The 20,829-nt window shown below is 35.0% G+C and overlaps 1 pseudogene; it reads left to right on the top strand.

Moving 5' to 3' along the window:
* Positions 1-12,476: 12,476 nt before the first annotated feature.
* LOC138340778 (endoribonuclease Dicer homolog 2-like) overlaps positions 12,477-20,829 on the top strand; it is a 41,165-nt pseudogene continuing 32,812 nt past the window's right edge.

Here is a 20,829-nt window from a genome sequence, read left to right as displayed (position 1 = left end):
AACTATGTTCCTATGGAGGGAGGGATCATACAAAACATTGTTCAAGGATAATGTCTTTCCAGAAGTTAATTCAAGCAAAACGTCCTTTACCCATTACAACAACAATAGTGGAGTTACCCGTATATACACACTATCTATCAGTAGACTACTCAAAGTCATGTAATAAATCTTTATTGACACAAAAATGCCTTGAAGCGCCTGTATATAGAACCCAGTAAATTGTATTTGCCACCAGATTTTCCTCAACGACTACAACAACAATCACTTCATTACCTTCAGCAAGATTGGCTTGGACATCACTTTGTCCTTACTTCTTTGAGTTTTTCCCTTTTCTTTGATAGCACGTGACACCTAAAAATTTTGTTATCCTTTTCAAACTTCTTTTTAACAAAATGTTCAAAAGGTATAACTTACCTAGAATAAGTATTAGTGTTAGAACTATTCATCGAAGGTTCATTAAATAAAACATAATCAACTTCTAATTGTTCAAAGAATATTAAAGGTTTTTGTGACCATCGTTTAAAATTATTTCCATACAAACTCTCATGTTTTGAAAAATCAATAAAAGTTTTGTTCAAAGAAATAGCCATTTATCAATAATATATGTTAGGAAAACCGCTTCAAAATTGTTAGGAAAAATACTAAAATATTGATATTATATTGGAATAATAAAGTAGTAAAGAACTTATCACAAATACTGTGTCGTGGTAAGCAACTGCTTTGAAAGCGATTTCCGCTTGACTCCGATGCAAATCGTTATAGCCGTTCGCTCTCAAGGTTCCACAGTTGCTGTCAAATGCGTGCACTCATGACTAAGAGTTTGGATGATGCCCAAAACTAAATTTTCAAGAATATCAAAAGAATATGATGAAAGGAGGGAAATTTTTTTTTCTCTTTTTCTTTGTGGTTGATGTTGTATTTTTTATACTTACCATTTTCATTTTTATGAGGATATTTCAAGAGGAGGAGTTTCAAATAGAAGAGTTAATATTTCTTTTTTTATTTTAAGAAACAGATTATCAAGATTAATGGCATTAAAGATCATTACTTAACTTTTACAAAAACCTCTTGTTTGTTTATTGGAACGGATATGTATTCTCTTTTGAAACGTATTCTTGTTATATCTTTGCATTAGACTTAATTAACATAGATAGAATTAACTCAACTAGAGTATTAACTCAACAACTACATCTTTGAATATATTTTTTATCTCGTAGATAATGTTGATTCTGTAAAAAAACATCATAAATGTGGAGATTTATGAAAAAGATGGAGTATCTTTTAGTTTGTCCAATAATATCTATAAGTCTTTCTTAGTTTATATGTCACAATTTTATGAATACACTCTCATCATCTTCTTAATAGGTAAAATTTGACAGATCTACTCACTTACAATGCCCTTTTAAATTTTCATAGTTAAACCTTACATTCTACTTATGAAAATTTGAGAATACATCGACGTCAATTGGTAATGTAATGTTAGAATTATGCAGCCATCATTTCAGATTTTCTAATCCATGACGTCGCGCTGAACATGCCAACACCATTTCATCTTCAAGTATATATATTTTAAAAGAAAAGTTCTGAGTGTTATTTTAGAGGATCTAAATCTCTTGGTAAATTATGATCCAATTTTTTTCTTCTTCAAATAGACATACCTTTTATTAATGAGTAGTTGTTAGATTCATAAAAAAAATTAATTTGATCAAATATGAATTGCATTGTAATGACCCGGAAGGTAATTTTTGGAAATTTTGAATATTTGCTTAACTTGAGTTAATTAATCGATAGCTTATGGGCTAAAGTGATAATTTATTTAAGACTCTATACCATTTAGACTATATTTAATTAAATATGTGGGTAAAACCTATCACTTTTAGTACTTAATTAATTTAGAAAAGAAAAGGAAGAGGAGTAGAAAACTAACCTGCTTGCGGCGTGAACAGAGAAGAAGGGGACGAACTGCTCAACGACTTCTCGTAAAAAATAAAAATTCAACTGAGGCTTTTCTAATTTCTCATATGACTACAACATTAATTGATTTGCATATAATCATTAATTGTTGTGCACGTATATACATATATATATTAATATTATATTAGAATTGAATTTGGGGTTTGGAGATTTGGAATAAGCTTTTGGCAGAGAAAATTTATGTATGTATATAGGGGTAGGGGTAGATCTCGATAGCGTAAGGGTTTTATTCTTTCAACTCTGCTGGAGCCATACCAGGTTCCTCTAGCACACTTAACACCCTCAATAGCGTATCCTGAAGCAAAGGTGTGACTACGGGATCTGGAGGAACCTGGTCCTCTATGTCATCAATCTGAGGTTCGGTAGAGGCCTCTCTAGCACTACCTCTCAGTGGTGCTGCTCCACGTCCACGAACTCTGGCTACTGTCGTACTACTAGCACGACCTCTAGCTCGAGATCTACCCCTACCCCTAGCTGGGGCCTCAACAACTGCCTCGGGAAGTGCCTCCAGCAGAGTTGAAAGAATTGAAGGATTAGTTGCAGGATTTATTGAGTAAGGGTTTTATTCGCCCTAGTGTGTCACCTTGGGGTGCCCCTGTATTGTTTGTGAAGAAGAAGGATGGGACTATGAGAATGTGTATTGATTACAGACAGTTGAACAAAGTAACAGTTAAGAATAAGTATCCTCTTCCGCGTATTGATGACTTATTTGATCAGTTACAGGGAGCATCATTGTTCTCTAAGATTGATCTGAGGTCTGGGTATCATCAGTTGAAGATTAGGGCATCAGATATCCCTAAGACAGCTTTTCGGACCCGGTATGGGCATTATGAGTTTCTAGTGATGTCCTTCTGATTGACTAATGCCCCTGCAGCATTCATGGAGTTGATGAATTGGGTGTTTCGACCATACCTTGATTCTTTTGTGATTGTTTTCATCGATGACATCTTTGTTTACTCTAAGACTGAGGGGGACCATGTCCGACACCTGAGGATTGTACTTCAGAGGTTGAGAGAAGAGAAGTTGTATGCCAAGTTCTCAAAGTGTGAGTTCTGGCTTACTTCTGTGACATTCTTGGGACACGTGGTGTCCAAGGAGGGTATTAGAGTAGATCCGACCAAGATAGAGGCAGTTAGAGGCTGGACGCGACCTACTTCACCTACTGAGATTAGGAGTTTTGTGGGATTGGCAGGCTATTATCGACGATTTGTTCAGAGTTCTCTACCATTGCAGCTCCATTGACTAGATTGACTCGACAGGATGTGAGTTTTCAGTGGTCTGATGAGTGTGAGGAGAGCTTTCAAAAGCTCAAGACTTTGTTGACTTCTGCTCCTGTGTTGACTCTACCTTAGGAAGGTGTAGACTTTACTGTGTATTGTGATGCTTCAGGAGTTGGTTTGGGTGGTGTGTTGATGCAGAAGGGGAAAGTGATTGCTTATGCTTCTAGGCAGTTGAAATCCCATAAGAAGAACTACCCTACTCATGATTTGGAGTTGGCGGCTGTGGTATTTGTACTTAAGTTATGGCGTCATTATTTGTATGGAGTGCATTGTGAGATCTTCACTGATCATCGGAGTCTTCAGTATATCTTTAGCCAGAGGGATTTGAACTTGAGGCAACGAACATGGCTTGAGTTGCTGAAGGACTATGATGTGACAATTCTATATCATCCGGGGAAGGCCAATGTTGTGGCCGATGCTTTGAGTAGGAAGACTCATAGCATGGGGAGTCTTGCATCTCTTAGTGTTGAGGAGAGACCAATGGCTAGAGATGTTCAATTGTTAGCTAACACTCTTATCCGATTACAGATCTCAGAGGAGAGTGATGGGATGATTGCTTTTATTGAGTCTCGATCTTCTTTAGTCGAGCAGATTCGTGCACACCAGTTTGATGACAAAAAATTATGTCTCATTCGAGACAAAGTATTGAGAGGGGAAGCTAAGGAGGCTGTCCTTGATTCTGATGGTGTCTTGAGGATCGGAGGCAGGATTTGTGTGCCCAAGACAGGCGATTTGATTAGATTGATCCTTGAGGAGGCCCATTGTTCTCGATATTCTATCCATCCGGGAGCGGCGAAAATGTATCATGATCTGAGTCAGCATTACTGGTGGTGTGGGATGAAGAGAGATATTACAGACTTTGTTTTGAGGTGTTTGACTTGCCAGCAGGTCAAGTGTGAGCACCGGCGGCCTGGTGGTGTATCTCAAAGGATGCCTATTCCTACTTGGAAGTGGGAGCGGATTACTATGGACTTTGTTGTGGGTTTGCCTACCACAGTGGGTGGTTATGACTCTATTTGGGTTGTTGTTGATAGGCTGACCAAGTCTGCCCACTTCATCCTGGTTCGGGTAAAGTATACAGCAGAAAAGTTAGTTGAACTATATATCAGTCAGATTGTGCGACTACATGGAGTTCCTGTTTCTATCATATCAGATCGAGGTTCACTATTTACTTCTCACTTCTGGAAGGCATTACAACATGGTCTGGGTACTCAGTTAGATATGAGTATGGCATTTCACCCTCAGACAGATGGTCAATCTGAGCGGACCATTCAGGTATTGGAAGATATGCTTCGAGCGTGTGTAATTGATTTTGGTGCAAGATGGGATTGACATTTACCCTTAGCGGAGTTCGCCTATAATAACAGTTATCACTCTAGTATCCAAATGGCCCCATTTGAGGCATTGTATGGTAGACGGTGTAGATCTCCTATTGGTTGGTTTGATTCGATAGAGATGGACTCTTTGGATACAGACTTGCTTAGAGATGCTATGGAGCAAGTCCGTATGATTCAGTATAGATTATTGACAGCTCAGAGTCGACAGAAGAGTTATGCAGATCGGAGAGTTAGAGCCTTGGTGTTTATGGAGGGTGATCATGTTTGGCTCCGAGTATCACCCATGAAGGGTGTAATGAGGTTTGGAAAGAAGGGCAAGCTTAGCCCTAGGTTCATTGGACCTTTTGAGATTTTGAGCCGAGTGGGAGAGGTGGCCTATAAGTTGGCCTTGCCACCTAGTTTGTCGGCAGTTCATCCTGTTTTCCATGTCTCTATGCTTCGGAAGTATATTTCGGATGAATCTCATGTGATTTCACTTGATTCTGTGGAGTTGGGTCCAGACTTGACATTTGAAGAGGAGCCTATAGCTATTTTGGATAGGCAGGTTCGAAAGCTTAGAACCAAGGAGATTGCTTCAGTGAAGGTGCAGTGGAAGAACCGATCAGTGAGAGAGGCAACTTGGGAGACTGAGTCTGACATGCGTGCCAGATATCCTCAACTTTTTGAGGCATCAGGTAATTACTTTTACTCTATGTTCGAGGACGAACATGATTTTTAGTGGTGGATAATGTAATGACCCGGAAGGTCATTTTTGGAAATTTTGAATATTTTCTTAACTTGAGTTAATTAATCAATAGTTTATGGGCTAAAGTGATAATTTATTTAAGACTCTATACCATTTAGACTATATTTAATTAAATATGTGGGTAAAACCTATCACTTTTAGTACTTAATTAATTTAGAAAAGAAAAGGAAGAGGAGTAGAAAACTAACCTGCTTGCGGCGTGAACAGAGAAGAAGGGGACGAACTGCTTCACGACTTCTCGTAAGAAAAAAAAATTCAACTGAAGCTTTTCTAATTTCTCATATGACTACAACATTAATTGATTTGCATATAATCATTAATTGTTGTGCACATATATACATATATATGTTAATATTATATTAGAATTGAATTTGGGGTTCGGAGATTTGGAATAAGCTTTTGGCAAAGAAAATTTATGTATGTATATAGCAATATTATATCGGTACTTATATATGTTTATAATAATAAGTAGTGATTGCCAAGTTGAACCTTAAATATGGAATAATAAATCACGTGAATTGTTGGAAATTGTGATAATATTGAAATTAATTTGTTAGTTGTTATTTAGTGATTTAATTGTGATTAGTTGATTGGTTTTTAATAGACAATTAGTATGTATTGCTAAACAAAGAAAAACAAAAGAAGGAAAAGACAAAACAATTGTCATAAATATTATAACATGAATGGAAATTAATGGTTTGTTTAGTGTGGTTCCTGGAAGAAAATAAATAAAATTGAATTGGAATGGGAATACAGAAGAAAGGGAAATTGGTTTATTTGCATAAAATATATTATAAAGTGGTAGTTAATCATTTTTTTTATCGGATTCTTCTTATAATTATAACATTATAATTCAAGTTTTGTTTTATTGAAATGAGTAGTTGAATATTATGTGTATTGTATTTTATGAATATTATTAATATTAGGTTAATGAATGAAGACTTACCGAAGCTTGAAACTTGAATAAATATGAAAGTTGACATCTAGCTAGTTGACATCAATATTAGGAATTTGATTATAGATTTGAGTGAGTTTTTGGGTTTAGGTTAGACCTATAGTAACATGAGTTTTGTTATTTCCGAAATTTTATTGTGATTATTAATGTGAATAGATTGCTTTGAGTTGGAAGCAAAACGGAAAGGGAAGGCTCAAGTCCCAGAGTGATTATTCGAGTGGTTAAGGCAAGTGGATTTCTAAACTCTTGTTAAGCGTACGAAATTCGTGTATATCCTTGTGTGATGTTGAGAATGATTTGGAGACTTGTTGTTTATTTGTTGGTGTTGTATTTCTTGTTGTAAATTGTGTTAGGTTATCAAATGGTTATCTCCTCCCTTTTCATTTGAGCATGTCATTTGCATTGTATCTGAGACATTGTTGTGGTAAGAGGATGGTGTACTATTTTCGAGGGTCGTATCGCGCGCCGCGACGGATATTATATTTCGAGGGACGTATCGCGCGCCGCGAAGGTTACTTCTTATTGAGGGTCGTGTCGTGCGCCACGACAGATGCATGGACAGATATGTCCCCCATGGGTCCCGGACTGAGAGACAGCGGGTGTGTATCGTTAGGGAAGACATGCATCACTATATTTGACATTGCATCTCATGGCATTACACATTTTATTATTGATGAACTTGAACATGTGTTTTGTTGATCTTGTGAGTGTTTCTCTGTGAATCTTGTGACTGTTGAATATTGAGTTGTTATTGAGAATGTGTAAACTGATAGAGTGTGGTTATTGAGTTGTGTGTTTGGTAAACTGTAACCTATTAGACTGTATCGTGGAGGTTTAGATATGGTGTAAGGAGTGCCCGTATTTTGTTCACTTAACTTGTGTTTAGAGGTTTGCTTGTTGGGTACCGCGTGGTTTGGTACTCACCCCTTGCTTCTACAAATTTTTGTAGGATACGAGCCTGGATCATCGTGATACTTGTCATTCTTTTCGTTTCCGAGCCATCTTGTGGAGGATTGTGAGGTAGCTGCTTGTCATCTCAGCGAACTTTCCTACTCCAGTTTATGACTTTGTTTTTACTTGAAAGACAACTTCATTTAGACTTCTATTTTATTTCAATTCTAATATTTACATTAGAGGCTTGTGCACGTGACAACCTGATTTTGGGGATTGGATTAATATAACTTGGTTTCATAATAGGAATTGTTGTTGGATTGTCATTTACTTTCGCACTTTGTTAGATATTTGGTTTTAGGCTGACTTGTCTTGGTGGGATAAGACGAGTGCCATCACACCCATTTTTGGGTCGTGACATGCATGAATCAAGACCATTTAAGGCGAATGAGGAAAAAAAAAGGGTTTTCTTGGTCATTGTTATTTTCTCATAAAAGTCATGGTATATAAATTATATTCACTTTCTTTAAATAACATTTCTTTTTATAATATTATTGTTTTGCTATGAAATTGTTCAGTTTTTAAAAGTTGAATTTGAATATTTTACTCAGTTTTAAAGAAAGAAATTTCCAAACATTATTTAGTAAAAACAGAAATTATTCAACAACGTTACAAAACATTATTTAATCATATTTGATGTCGGCCTCCTGCTCCAAGTAAGGAGTAATATCTATTGATTTTTTCTAAGTCACCACACTCATAAAAGGACTAGAAACCACCATGTACTAACAAAAATCCAAATACATTGAATGGTAATTGTAACCTAAGAACCATTAATAGCAACTCTGATAAGTCTTGACCCAAGTTGTAGAAACTTTTTCCAATATAACATCCCCAAGACACTTACATAACTGCATGAACATGCATACTAAACCGAGAATGAATACCCCTCCTTAAGGATCCCCCTTCAGATGAGGTACTAGTAAAATAACAACAAGGGAAAGACTTGTTGTCTGCCAAATCCCTAAATTCCATGCGAAGCATAAGCTCAATCACCACCTTTGACTGCTTTCTGAAAAAGAAGCTTCAGACAAGGTTGTTTGATAAGCTTCTTCAACGGATGTAATAAGTCAAACATCACATGAATTGAAAATTCTTAGTCTCATCTAGTAAGCCCACTAAAGCATGGTGAGACAAGGCATGAAATATATCAAAAATCGATCTGAAATACCATCTTAAGTAAAGTTCTCAAGTTGAAGTTACACGGAATGAACATGTTTTTCTACTATGGACATTAGACTGCTACCACTTCCTAGATAGGACCCACATGTGAAAAGTAGTGTAATCCACTATATCGGACTCCACCAACCTCCACATTTTGTAACATCTCATGACAACTCACAAGAAACAATTTAAAGGTAAACTTCAGTAAATCTTGTCTGTCTATATCTATCTATTTGCCTATAAATACTACTTAGAAGGTATGAGATGTCCCTAAAGAGACATGATATATCTTTACTCTCTCTTGTTAATTAATTTTGCAAACGATCTATTTGACTATTCAGTGAAGGATTTGATCAATGAACATGCAGTTCTTTGAACAATGTCGAATAGATTCGGACAAATTCTTTAACTCGGATCAAACTAATAAAACCCCAAATAAATTATCAAATATAGTTAGGGTTCTAGGAGAAAATTTCTTTGAAATAAATTTTATGTATTGAAAATAAACTCTAACTAAGAAATAAATATGAAGAATTAAGAATATTTTACTAATTAAAATTTTGAGTACAATTTGTGCATTTGTTGATTCTTCTGTAGGATAATTTGCACCTAAAATGGATTTTATTTGATCTTATGTAGAGAGGATTTGTGGACTTTCATTAAGTATTTGTGGTCACAAAGATTCCGCCCACATCTTGATCTATTTTTAAATGATCCGTGAATTTATGAAATTTTTGAGATCCCTCTCTAAGGGATATAGTACCTTTTATATTGTGTGAGTTAGGATTAGTCTTCAAGAATTAGGATTAGTCTTCAAGAATTCTAAATGAAGATGGACTAATCTTGTAGTGTTTGTTTGGTATGTTTCCAAAAGAGGGAAAATAGAGAGAAAGAGCGGAATTTGAAATGTTCAGAAGTTGAACAGTTGGGAACTTAAAAAGTCCTCTTATGATTTAATGAAAAGGCATTTGTCCCTCTTTCGGTGGTAGAAAGAATAATATGAGACTATAAAGGCAAAGACAAAAGTTAAGCAAACATCACGGAGAAGATGGAAGATGCAGATTACTTGTGTGCAATGACCTCGGAGTGTAACTTAGTTGGAAATAAGAAGGAGTGGTTTCTCGACTAAGGTGCCACTAGACATATTTTCTATGCAAAAGAAGCCTTTGCAACGTAAACTGTTGCTTAGTAAGATGAAGAATTGTTCAAGGGAAACACAGTAACAACAAGGATTGCAGGAACTAGGAAATTAATGTTGAAAATTACATCCGGCAAGGTGTTGACATTGAACAATGTTCTGCATTTCCCTTCTATTAGGAAGAATTATGTTTATGCTGCACTACTCGTTATGAATGGTTTTAGTGTGTCCTAGTTAGTCATAAAGCTCTAAAAAGTAAGAATAAAATGTTCCTAGGAAAGAGCAACCTCAATGAGGGTCTTCTCAAACTGAATGTAATGGTTGTTGATAGTATGTATTAAATTCTGCTTCTGTTTGCTTATTAGAGTTAAATGATTTATCGCATGGCAGTTTGGGACATGTAAATTACAAAGCCTTGCGAAAATTGTTTAATCTATAAGTATTGCCTAATTTTAAATATGATAAATTGAAATACGAAATTTGTGTGGAAAGAATGTTTTTTTTAAAAATCATTATAAGTCTATTGAAATAAATTCTAAAACTTTAGACTTAATTCACACAGATATATATGATATGCAGTCAACACCATCTCGTGGTGGGAAAAAGTATTTTATAACTTTCTTGATGACTACACTTAGTTCTGTTATGTATATTTGCTTACTAGTAAGGATGAAGCAATTGATGTATTTAAGTAATACAAAAATGAAGTGGAGAACCGATTGAATTTAAAGATAAAAATGACTCGGAGTGATAGGGGTGGAGAATATGAATATCCTTTTGAAGAGATATATTTAAAATACTGTATTCTTCATCAAACTACTGCACCTTATAAACCACAGTCAAATGATTTGGCAGAACGCAAGAACAGAACATTAATGGAAATGATGAATGCCTTAATAATAAATTGTGGTTCACCACAAAACATTTTGGGGGAAGCCATCCTTACTGGTAATAAATTACTCAATAGAGTATCCCATCGAAAAACAAAATCAATTCAATATGAGTTGTGGAAAAGAAGGAAAGACAACTTATAATATTTAAAAGTGTGGGGATGCTTAGCAACCGTAGAGGTTCTTTTAACGAAGAGGGTAAAAATTTGACCGAAAACACTAGATTGTGTCTTTATTAGGTATGTTGTTAACAGTAAAGACTATCGGTTTTTTAGTTCACAAATATTTTAATCCTGAGATCCATATTAATACCAAAAATAAATCAGATAATGCAGAGCTTTTTGAAAACATTTATCCCTATAAAATCAAAAGTGAGTCAACAAGTGAAATACCTAAACGACCACGAGAAGAATCAATGGAAAATATTCTAAGTAGTGAGGAACCTAGGCGTAGTACTCGCCAACAAAAATTTGCTTTTTATGACCAGATTTTGTAGCACTACTTCTTCAAAATGAGCCTTAAACATTTAAAGCAGTTATGTCTTCGTCTGAGTCATCTTATTGGAAAGAAGCAATTAATAGTCAGATCAAACTACTTTTAAGTAATCATACTTGGGAATTGGTTGATGTTCCTCAAGGAAATAAACCTTTTGAATCAAAGTGGATCTTTAAAAGGAAAATGAAATTTTATGGGACTATTGACAATTATAAGGCTAGACTCGTAGTCCAAGGGTACAGACAAAAGGAAGGTTTGGACTACTTTGACACATAATCTCCATTAACAAGGATAACATCAATTAGAATGTTATTGGCACTAGAACCAGTGCATGATCTTAAAATTTACCAAATGGATGTAAGGACAACCTTCTTAAATGAAGAGTAGGAGGTTGAAATTTACAATAAATAATTTGAAGGGGTTATATTTCCTTGTAAAGAAAAGAAAGTGCGTAGACTTGTGTAATCACTTTATGGACTCAAGCAAGCAATTGAACAATCAAATGCTAAATTTGAACAAACAATGTTGGAAAATGGACTCAGGATTAACGAATCTGGTAAATGTGTTTACATTAAAAATGTTATGAATCATGAAGTCATTGTTTGTAGGTATTGTGATGAGAATATTAATAATGAGTAAATACATAAGTGATACTAAGCGCATGCTGTCCAACAAGTTTGATATGAAGGACTTAGGAGTTGTTGATTTAATCTTAGTGGGTAGGACTAACAAAAATCCTTAGGGACTAGCATTATCGCAATCTCATTATATTGAAAACGTATTGGATAATTTCAAGTTCTTGAATTTCAATGTTGTCAAAACTCCATTTGATTTAAGTTGTACATTTTAAAAAGAATGAAGGACTCTCAATTGTAATATGCCAGAGTGTTGGGATGATGGATGTATATTATGAGTTGTACGCAACCGGATATAGCATGTGCAATTAGTAAACTGAGTCTATTCACAAGTAATCCGAATAAAATTCACGGGATAGAAATGAAATGTGTGTTAGGTTATCTAAAATATACAGAAAATTATGCTTTGCTTTATAATAAATATCTGCTGTTATTGAAAAATATAGTGATGCAAATTAGATCACATGGTCAAATAATGTAAAATACACGAGTCGTTATGTATTTATACTTGGTGGAGGAGCAGCCTCTTTGAAATCATCCAACAAGACATGTATTGCTTGCTTTACAATGAAATCCGAATTAATTGCTTTGTATAAGGCTGGTTAAGAAGCTGAATGACTCTGAAATTTTCTAGAGGATATTCAACTCTAGCCCAAACCTGTTGGTCTTATTTGCATACATTTTGATAGTCAAGAAGCAATGGGTAGGGCATGGAGCATTATGTATAGTGTGAAATCTCGTCAGATATGATGGAGACATGAAACCGTAAGACAACTACCCTCTAGTGGAATTATCACAATTGACTATTTAAGTCAAGAGATAATATGTCATATCTACTAACGAAAGTCCTAGTGAGAGAGGTAGTTAAAAGATCATCTATGGGAATGAGTTTACGGCTTTGGACAAGTCAGCATGACGGTAACACTATCTAGCAGCCAGGAGATCCCAACAGATAGATTCACAGAGAAACACAATGTTGTGGCTGACAGTTCGACATTGTCAATTAACATAATTCATTGTCATGATGAAGACAATTCCAGGAACAAGGTTAACACTTTAAGGCTTGTTAATGAGATAATAAAGCTTAAAGAGTTAAATGATTTGCTAAGTTTGGTTCATTTGATTAAATAGTGTATCTACGAGATTACACAGATAGAATTTTATGTGAAAATTCTATTCTCTATACACTCATAAAACCAGCAGGTTTTCATGAATGGAATTAACACAACCATAAGAATCATAGACAGTAAAGAGTTAATTGTGTGAAATATGGTTGTATAGGTATACACCAAAACTCAAAGGTTCAAGGATATCACATCTACCGATTAACCGAGTATATCCGACAGATGTTCACTACAGAAAGTCCAAGGGAAAACCTACTTATCCAGATGCAATTAATTCTTGACTATAAAGTACACAATTGTCCGTGCACTCCTACTTTATATCCACTCCCCATATTGTAGTGGATTGTTGTGTATGTAGGAAGAATTGTTGGGAAATCAAGGGAAAGAGAGGAATTTGAAATGTTGAGCACTTGAAGAGTTGCGAATTTGAAAAGTCCTCTTATGCTTTAATGAAATGTCATTTGTCCGTCATCGGTGGTTAAAAGAAAAGTAGGAGAGTATAAATACAGAAACACTCCTATTATATATTAAAAGGTTTGGAAAAAGGAACCACCTTCGCGCCATCGTCGTTCTCGCTAGCTCATCTCAGCTTCGGCAAATGATCGAGACATTATTTTTTTAACAAAGTTTATTTGAATTAATTAATTGATTAATTAAATGACAAAAATGTTTTCAAATAATTCGTTGATAACAGAAGTTGAAAATTTGCTGCAATGTTTCAACTTTTTAGTTGACTAACCCGACTTTACTCGGACCGGCGCGCTACCGTTTTATTCAAACATTCGCATTTTATTTAAATTTTTTGCCATGACTGTTCTAAAAGGTTTAAACTTTCAGTAACATTCAGTACCATTTTAAAGGTTGCAAACTTTTATCAATGGTCATTTGAATTCTGAAAGGGTTGCAACCTTTCGGAACCAATTCTTCTTGTCTATAAATACCACTAATTCTTTTGAATATTTCCTTACTAATATTATTATCTTCTTGTTCTTCGTCATCTGCACACATTTTCCTTCGTCTACTTTCCTACTATGGATTGGTTCACTGACAGTAGAGTTTTTGGTATCTACAATATTCTGATTAAGATCATTTTACATTAGGAGATTATATTGAAAATCAAACCTCGGATACTAGAGGGGAATAATTTTCTTAAGGAGACACTGTGAGTTCAGTGGACTTGATCATTTTCGATTTAAAAGTTTTTTAAGATTCTTGTATGTTTTTAAAAATCTAACCTTTTTAGAAGTAAATTTTTATTCATCTCTCTTACTGGTTCTATAAATTTCAGCTACTTCATGTTTCTGAATAATTTATTAGAATGAGTAATTTCTTATTTTATAAGACATATTGGCAACAGTTTAATCCTCCCATACAATCGTAAATAGAAGATCCTATTTTCAATAATCCTCAATTGTACAGTCTTTGCAAATTTGGCGAGGTATGAAGAAGAAGGTGCTTGTGCATGCAAATCTTTTTCTGCAGATTGAGCATATCATTCATTGTTAATAGAGAATACATCAAATCAATAATTAGTCATGGGTTCAGTTTGAATAGTTGAAATATATATATGTTGTAACAACATAATCTAGCATTGTATGTCCAACAATTCCTGGTATTGATATCATCGTGGAAACTCATGTAGCTTGTATGATCCTTGAGTTAGAGCTTCAATATGCAGTGAAGGATCATGGAACTTGTAATGTAGCAGCGATTCAAAGTACCAGACTTATTAACTTATTTCTCAGCATTCATAGGAATGTGTCTTGTCATAGGTATATCGACAAAATAAATGTGCAACAATAGTCATTTCATAAATGGTAAAACCGCTACTTCCACACACAAGTTGAGGTAGGAACCTATTAGTGCCTCAACCACATCAACTACTTATTACTATTTCTAATAGTTTGTCTTAGCCTACTATACATTTTTATTGAAGGAAATAGGAACTCTTAACCAAAGTAATGAACTCGAGAATTATAATCATGAATGATTCACATTTTAAGATTGAATGGTTCATTATAGATGATTTTTTATATTTTACAAGCACATCCTAACTTGCATAGTGTAATATTGCAAATGATTTTATTTTTCTTAATTTTGAGAAAACCCTCGTGATGACTTTCATAAGTCTTAAATAATTGTATACTAACATCACATTTGACAATAGAGTCTCCAAGATTCCCATGTTATTCCAAATGTAACTTCTACATGTATTTTTTGTTGTCATTACTTTTAAAAACATAGCAATTGGGATACAAAGTTTTTGGTTGTAGTTCAAGTTTATTCTGAATGACTGCTTCCTATATAAAATCTTAAGGTTGTAGCAAGACAGATTGTTACTAGGAGAATTCCAAACCTTGAGAATATTACGAATTCTAAGGTATACACCTATGGTAGTGAATCTGTTATATTCCACCCGAACAAGTTCACTCTCACACGTGTATACCTTATATTCATAATATTCTCTAGGACAAGAATCTTTCGCCAATTACTATATGTCTTCTAGAACCTTTGGATTTTATAGGGCAAACTAAATTTTTTTATCCAAACTTCTAAGGTTTTGAAAGTAGTGACAAGAAAGAAATGCATGCAAATGTTTCATTTGGAATCACTTAGGTAACTTGGAGACTCTTTTCTCAAATATGCTATCAGTATACATTTGTTTAAGACTTATGAAAATCATCATGAGGGTCTTTCGACATTAAGAAAAATAAAATAATTTGGAGTGTTGCATTCTTCAAGGTTCGATGTGCTCGTAAAAATTTTAGATTTATTCGTAATGAACCATTAAATTATAAAATGGGGTTCATTCCTAGGGATAATTATAGAGTTCAAAACTTTTTCATTGAGTTTTCCTTCGGTAGAAATGTATAATCGGGTAAAGTAGGAGATTATATCTAAGATAGTAGCTAATGTGGTGAGGCACTAATAGGTACCTACATCAACATAGGCGCGGAAGTAGAGACTTTATCATTTATTGAAATGGATATGGATGGACATTGATTTCATTGATGCATTACTTTGTGTAGGGTCGAACTACATTTCCTTACTACTCTGGTGTTGCTTATATCCCTTGCAGATCTTACTTCCACAATTCATCTTGATTGTTGTTGTGCTAGCATTGTTTATATCTCCTTCATTGGTCATTCCCTTACTGCAAACCTTTTATAAGATAAAACATTGTCAGAGACTTAGAGTTTAACTAATGTGTTATGCAACACTTGACAACTTACAATATTTCACGATTTTGTAAGCTCAGAAAGGACATTTGAATCTAAGACCGCTAAGAGAATGCAAGAAAGACATAGAGAAACATGAAAAGCTTTTAAAAAAGCTTAGTATTACTTGGTCGAATGTTTTACACTTGGTTGGAACATTTTTTCAATGAGAGGCCCAATATTTATAGTACCTTCTAAAGGCCTAAGTGTAAGTATTATCTACTTTAAAGTTCCCTACAATATTTACACTTCAGTCCTATTCTAGAATCCTTTAATAGTTTTAGGGAATTCTAAAGCCTTCTTGAATATTTCTAGGAAGTTCTAGAGTTTTTTACCAAGCCCTTCATCAATCTAGATTTTCTCTAAGGAAGTGGTGGGACATGACACAATGGATCATTGCTGTCCAAGCTCATCACACATTGCATAAGTATCTAGACAATAAGCTATGGATCACAAAGGTCCAAGAAAAATTCCACTTCCATTAGGTATATGGACAAAACAAAATTCTGAACATCCGTATAACACCCGATGCTAAGTAATTCAATATCAAAGTACGCAAAATTTGAGTAAATATAAAAGCTAAATGTATATTGATCATACTAGTATAAAAGGATGTGTTATGGTAAAGGCATTTGTCAAAAAAAAATTGGTATAAACAACAATTACGTGTCAATTCTAAGCTAGCTGGTGTCAATTCTTTTTATTATTTGGATCAGGGCGAGAAGGAATGGATATATAGGTGACATGTATAAGTTATACTTCTAATCCTCGCACTATGATAACCTACTAATTGGATTATGAAGGCACTAAGAACTTCATATATTGGAGGTGCACCAAAAGGTACTCAATACCTACCTAGAATACTAAGGTTCATAGAACATAATAAAAAGGCATTGAATATATTGTTCACCAGAAGAAAAGTTCCTTCTGCATCAGAAATAATTTTTTTGCATACAATCAAAGCGTTACCTGGTCAACAAGGAAGTGAGTTGAGAACCATGATGTATCAAGTACAATTTTCTCCACTTGAAAAATCTAGGTGATTTCTTCTATTTATTACTTGAAGGGTAGACTTACCTAGTAAAACGATCAAGCAAACAATATATATAATTTAGAAATAGAATGGAAGAGGGAGACATACTTGATGTAATTGTAGGTGCAAGAAAAAAAAAGGAAACAAAATATACTATTAAGAAATAGAAAGAAAGACGGGAAGAATAAGAAGAAAAGAAAGATGATCTATCAACTAAAACGCAATTAATTACTAGAGTAAAATCTAAACGTTAAAGAAATTTAATACATAAAAGTGAAGACTTACCCAAATAATCAAGAGGGATAAATTGAACTGCTGTAAGGGTTTCCCAAATTCACAAAGTATCCTAAACAATAAATGTGCATTCAAAAACCAACCCCTAAGACAAATCCTAGTTTAAGCTATTTATAATAGTATATAAACAAACCTAAGCTAGTTACAATAATAATCTTGAGCTAAAACGAAGAAAAGGCTAGCCTATTAAGTTTTTTCAAATGTAGTCACCTCTTCCTTAATTTTCATTTTAGTGTATTTTAAACCTTCCATGCTTGTTTTATTAATCTTCTATGATATCCAAATTACTTAGAATCGACTTCATTCGTAATGAGTAAAGGAAGGGAAAAGATAGGAGTTGTTACCTTGGTTCACTGACACATCTTGTTTGAGAAGAAGAGACTTAAGAAAGTTGGAAAAGAGAGCAGGTACAGCCCACAAGAATCATGAAGAGTAATATTCAGCCGCTAGCAAAGAGGCAAAACAGTAAGAACAGATTTTATACTTAGGGTTAATAAAAGTGGGCTTTACCCTAATAAAATTAGGTTGTACTTAGGCAAAAACTTTATTTTAATTTTTTATAATTAATTAAATTATTTATATGGACCAAAAAACATATTTAAAAAAAGGGTTTTCTGGTTAATTTAGGGAGTATAAAAATATAAAAATATGTTAAAGAAATGTCAATAACGTAATATTTTTTAAATATTTAAAATACTAAATTGCCAAGATTTTCGTGAGTTTCTCAAATAGAAAATACCTTCATCCCCCTTAAAAGCTACTAACATGCAGATGGTCTAGGAATATAAGAAATTAAAATTTCATCTATAGTATATTATGAAAAGAGATTTATTGCTCACCAAATATTAAGTAATCTTGAAGAGTTTTCTAAGTCCTCCAAAAATTTGAGAACAATATTAATCGAATTTGTTGATTCTCTCATTGACTTCCCAGTATGCATAATGACTAACGATGATCTACTCTTTAGATATTGTCACGACCCAAATTCGGACCGCAACTGGAACCCACACTTACCCTCCTATGTGAGCGAACCAACCAATCTAAACCTTAACATTTCAATGTAATATCAACATAAAGTAATGCGGAAGACTTAAAATCATTAATAAAATCAATAACTATTATTATCCCCATAATTTGGAAGTCATCACCACAAGAACATCTATGATCAATGTACTATACTAAGAGTATTCTAAAAAGCTAAAACAAATAAAAGCTAGTCCATGCCGGAAGTTCAAGGCATCAAGACATGAAGGAGTAGATCCAGTCTAAGCTAGGAGCGTTAGCTCATCCTGAAGATCCGGTGTGACGAAGAATGGCTAGAATTACTGTTGAGTTAAAGACGACGGCACGTTTGCTGCACTCCACAAATAACAAGAAGAAAAACATAAAAGTAGGGGTCAATACAAAACACGGGTACTGAGTAGATATCATCGGCCAACTCAAAATAGAAAACAATATATACCAAGTAATATCATAAAATAAACTATGATACTCAACATGTAGCAACAACAAGCACTATATAATTTACAATTACCGTCAAGTTCACACATGAGGACTCAAGCCTCAATACCATACTCATTTGGGAATCATGTTCATTAGATTGAGTATATTAACATCTTTCAAGATTCATTATCTTTATTTCTCTTGTGTCGGTACGTGACACTCTGCTCCCTCATATTCATTAATCCTCTTGTGTCGGTACGTGACACTCCAATCCCCTAAATCTACGTGTCGATTTGCGACACCCGATCCCCTAAATCTACGTGTCAGTTAGTGACACCCGATCCCCTAATTCTATGCGTCGATTCGTGACACCCGATCCCCTAATTCTACGTGTCGGTTCGTGACACCCGATCCCCTAAATCTACGTGTCGGTTCGTGACACCCAATCCCCTAATTCTACGTGTCAGTTCGTGACACCCGATCCCCTAATTCTACGTGTCGGTTCGTGACACCCGATCCCCTAAGCTCATTCTATCAACTAATTAAGCCTTCTCCCATACCAAGGCATCATCATTAAAAAAAGATTAGGTTTTTATCAAGATTTTGGATTCAGTAACTTCATCATGCTTAATATAATCACTATTATATAATCACGTTCATGCATGCATACAATTAAGCACATAGCAGGGTTTACAATACTATCAATACATATCATTCTCTATTATGAGTTTACTATGAAAGCATGAAAACCATAACCTACCTCCACCGAAGATTAGAAATCAAGCAAGCAAATTTTCCCAAAGCTTTGTGTTTTTCCCCTTCTCGATCGTCTCTCTCTCTATCGATTCCCTTCTCTCTCTTTCTGTTCTTTTCTTTTTCTCATTCCAACCCTCTTTCTTTTACCCTTATTAGTATATAATTAAGAATAAAAGATGGAAATAATGCCCCACTAATTAACTTAGGGTTACCTCTTTTAACCCCCAAGTAATTAGACTTATTAACATTAACCCACTAACTTTATAATTAAGGCAAGAATTGTCAAAAACGTCGCTTAAAACAATTAAGGAAATTCGAGTCAGACTGGGATTACGCAGCCTGTGACGGCCCATCGTGCCTGCGACGGTCCGTCCTGCTGCTCCGTCACAGACTTCAGAGACTCAATTTCTCTTAAGGGTCTGCGACAGTCCGTCACACCTGTGACGGTCCGTCCTGCCATTCCATTACGACGTTCAGAGAGTCGATTTTAGTACCCAATTTTCAGATTTTCTATATGTTTTGACACGAGACCCTGCGACGGTCCGTCGTGCCCATGACGGTCCGTCGTGGGGTCCGTCGCCTCAGCCTATTTTTCCAGAAAAATAATCTGCTGCTTAAAACGACTAAACATGTCGTTACAATAGATACCAATTTACCCATCATTCGTCCCTAAACGATCACAAGAAGGAAAACAAGGGCGAAAAGGAGTACCTGAATTTGTAAACAGATGTGGGTATCTTTCTCGCATATCTTCCTCCTTCTCCCAAGTGGCTTATTCAATGGGTCGATTCTTCCATTGAACTTTGATGGATGTAATCTCCCTTGATCTCAACTTGCGAATTTCCCTATCTAGAATGGCAATAGGTTCCTCCACATAGGACAAATTCTCATCAAGCAAAACTGAATCCCAACGGATAATGTAGTTTCCATCCCCATGGTATCTTTTCAACATCTACACATGGAATACCGGATGCACTCCGGACAGCCCTGGAGGCAAGGCTAACTCATAAGCCACCTCCCCTACTCGCTTAAGTACTTCAAATGGACCAATATACCTTGGGCTAAGTTTACCTCGCTTACCAAACCGCATCACCCCTTTCATTGGCGAATCTTTCAACAAGACTTGTTCACCCTCCTTAAACTTCAACTCTCTAACCTTCCGATCTGCATACTCCTTCTATCTACTTTGCGCCGCTAGAAGCTTCTCTTGAATAGATTTCACTTTATGTAACGATTCCCTCAGAAGGTCAGTACCCCAAGGTCTAACTTCAAATGCATCAAACCACCCAATGGGAGACCTACATCTTCTCCCATATAGTGCCTCAAATGGGGCCATATCAATGCTTGAGTGATAGCTATTGTTGTAGGAGAACTCTACTAAGGGTAAGACGCTATCC

The sequence above is a fragment of the Solanum lycopersicum genome, chromosome 1 (assembly GCF_036512215.1).
Source record: "Solanum lycopersicum chromosome 1, SLM_r2.1".
In the NCBI taxonomy this organism is placed as follows: Eukaryota; Viridiplantae; Streptophyta; class Magnoliopsida; order Solanales; family Solanaceae; genus Solanum; species Solanum lycopersicum.
The sequence above is the reverse complement of the archived record's forward strand: the minus strand, read 5'-3'. Positions and strand labels throughout refer to the sequence as shown.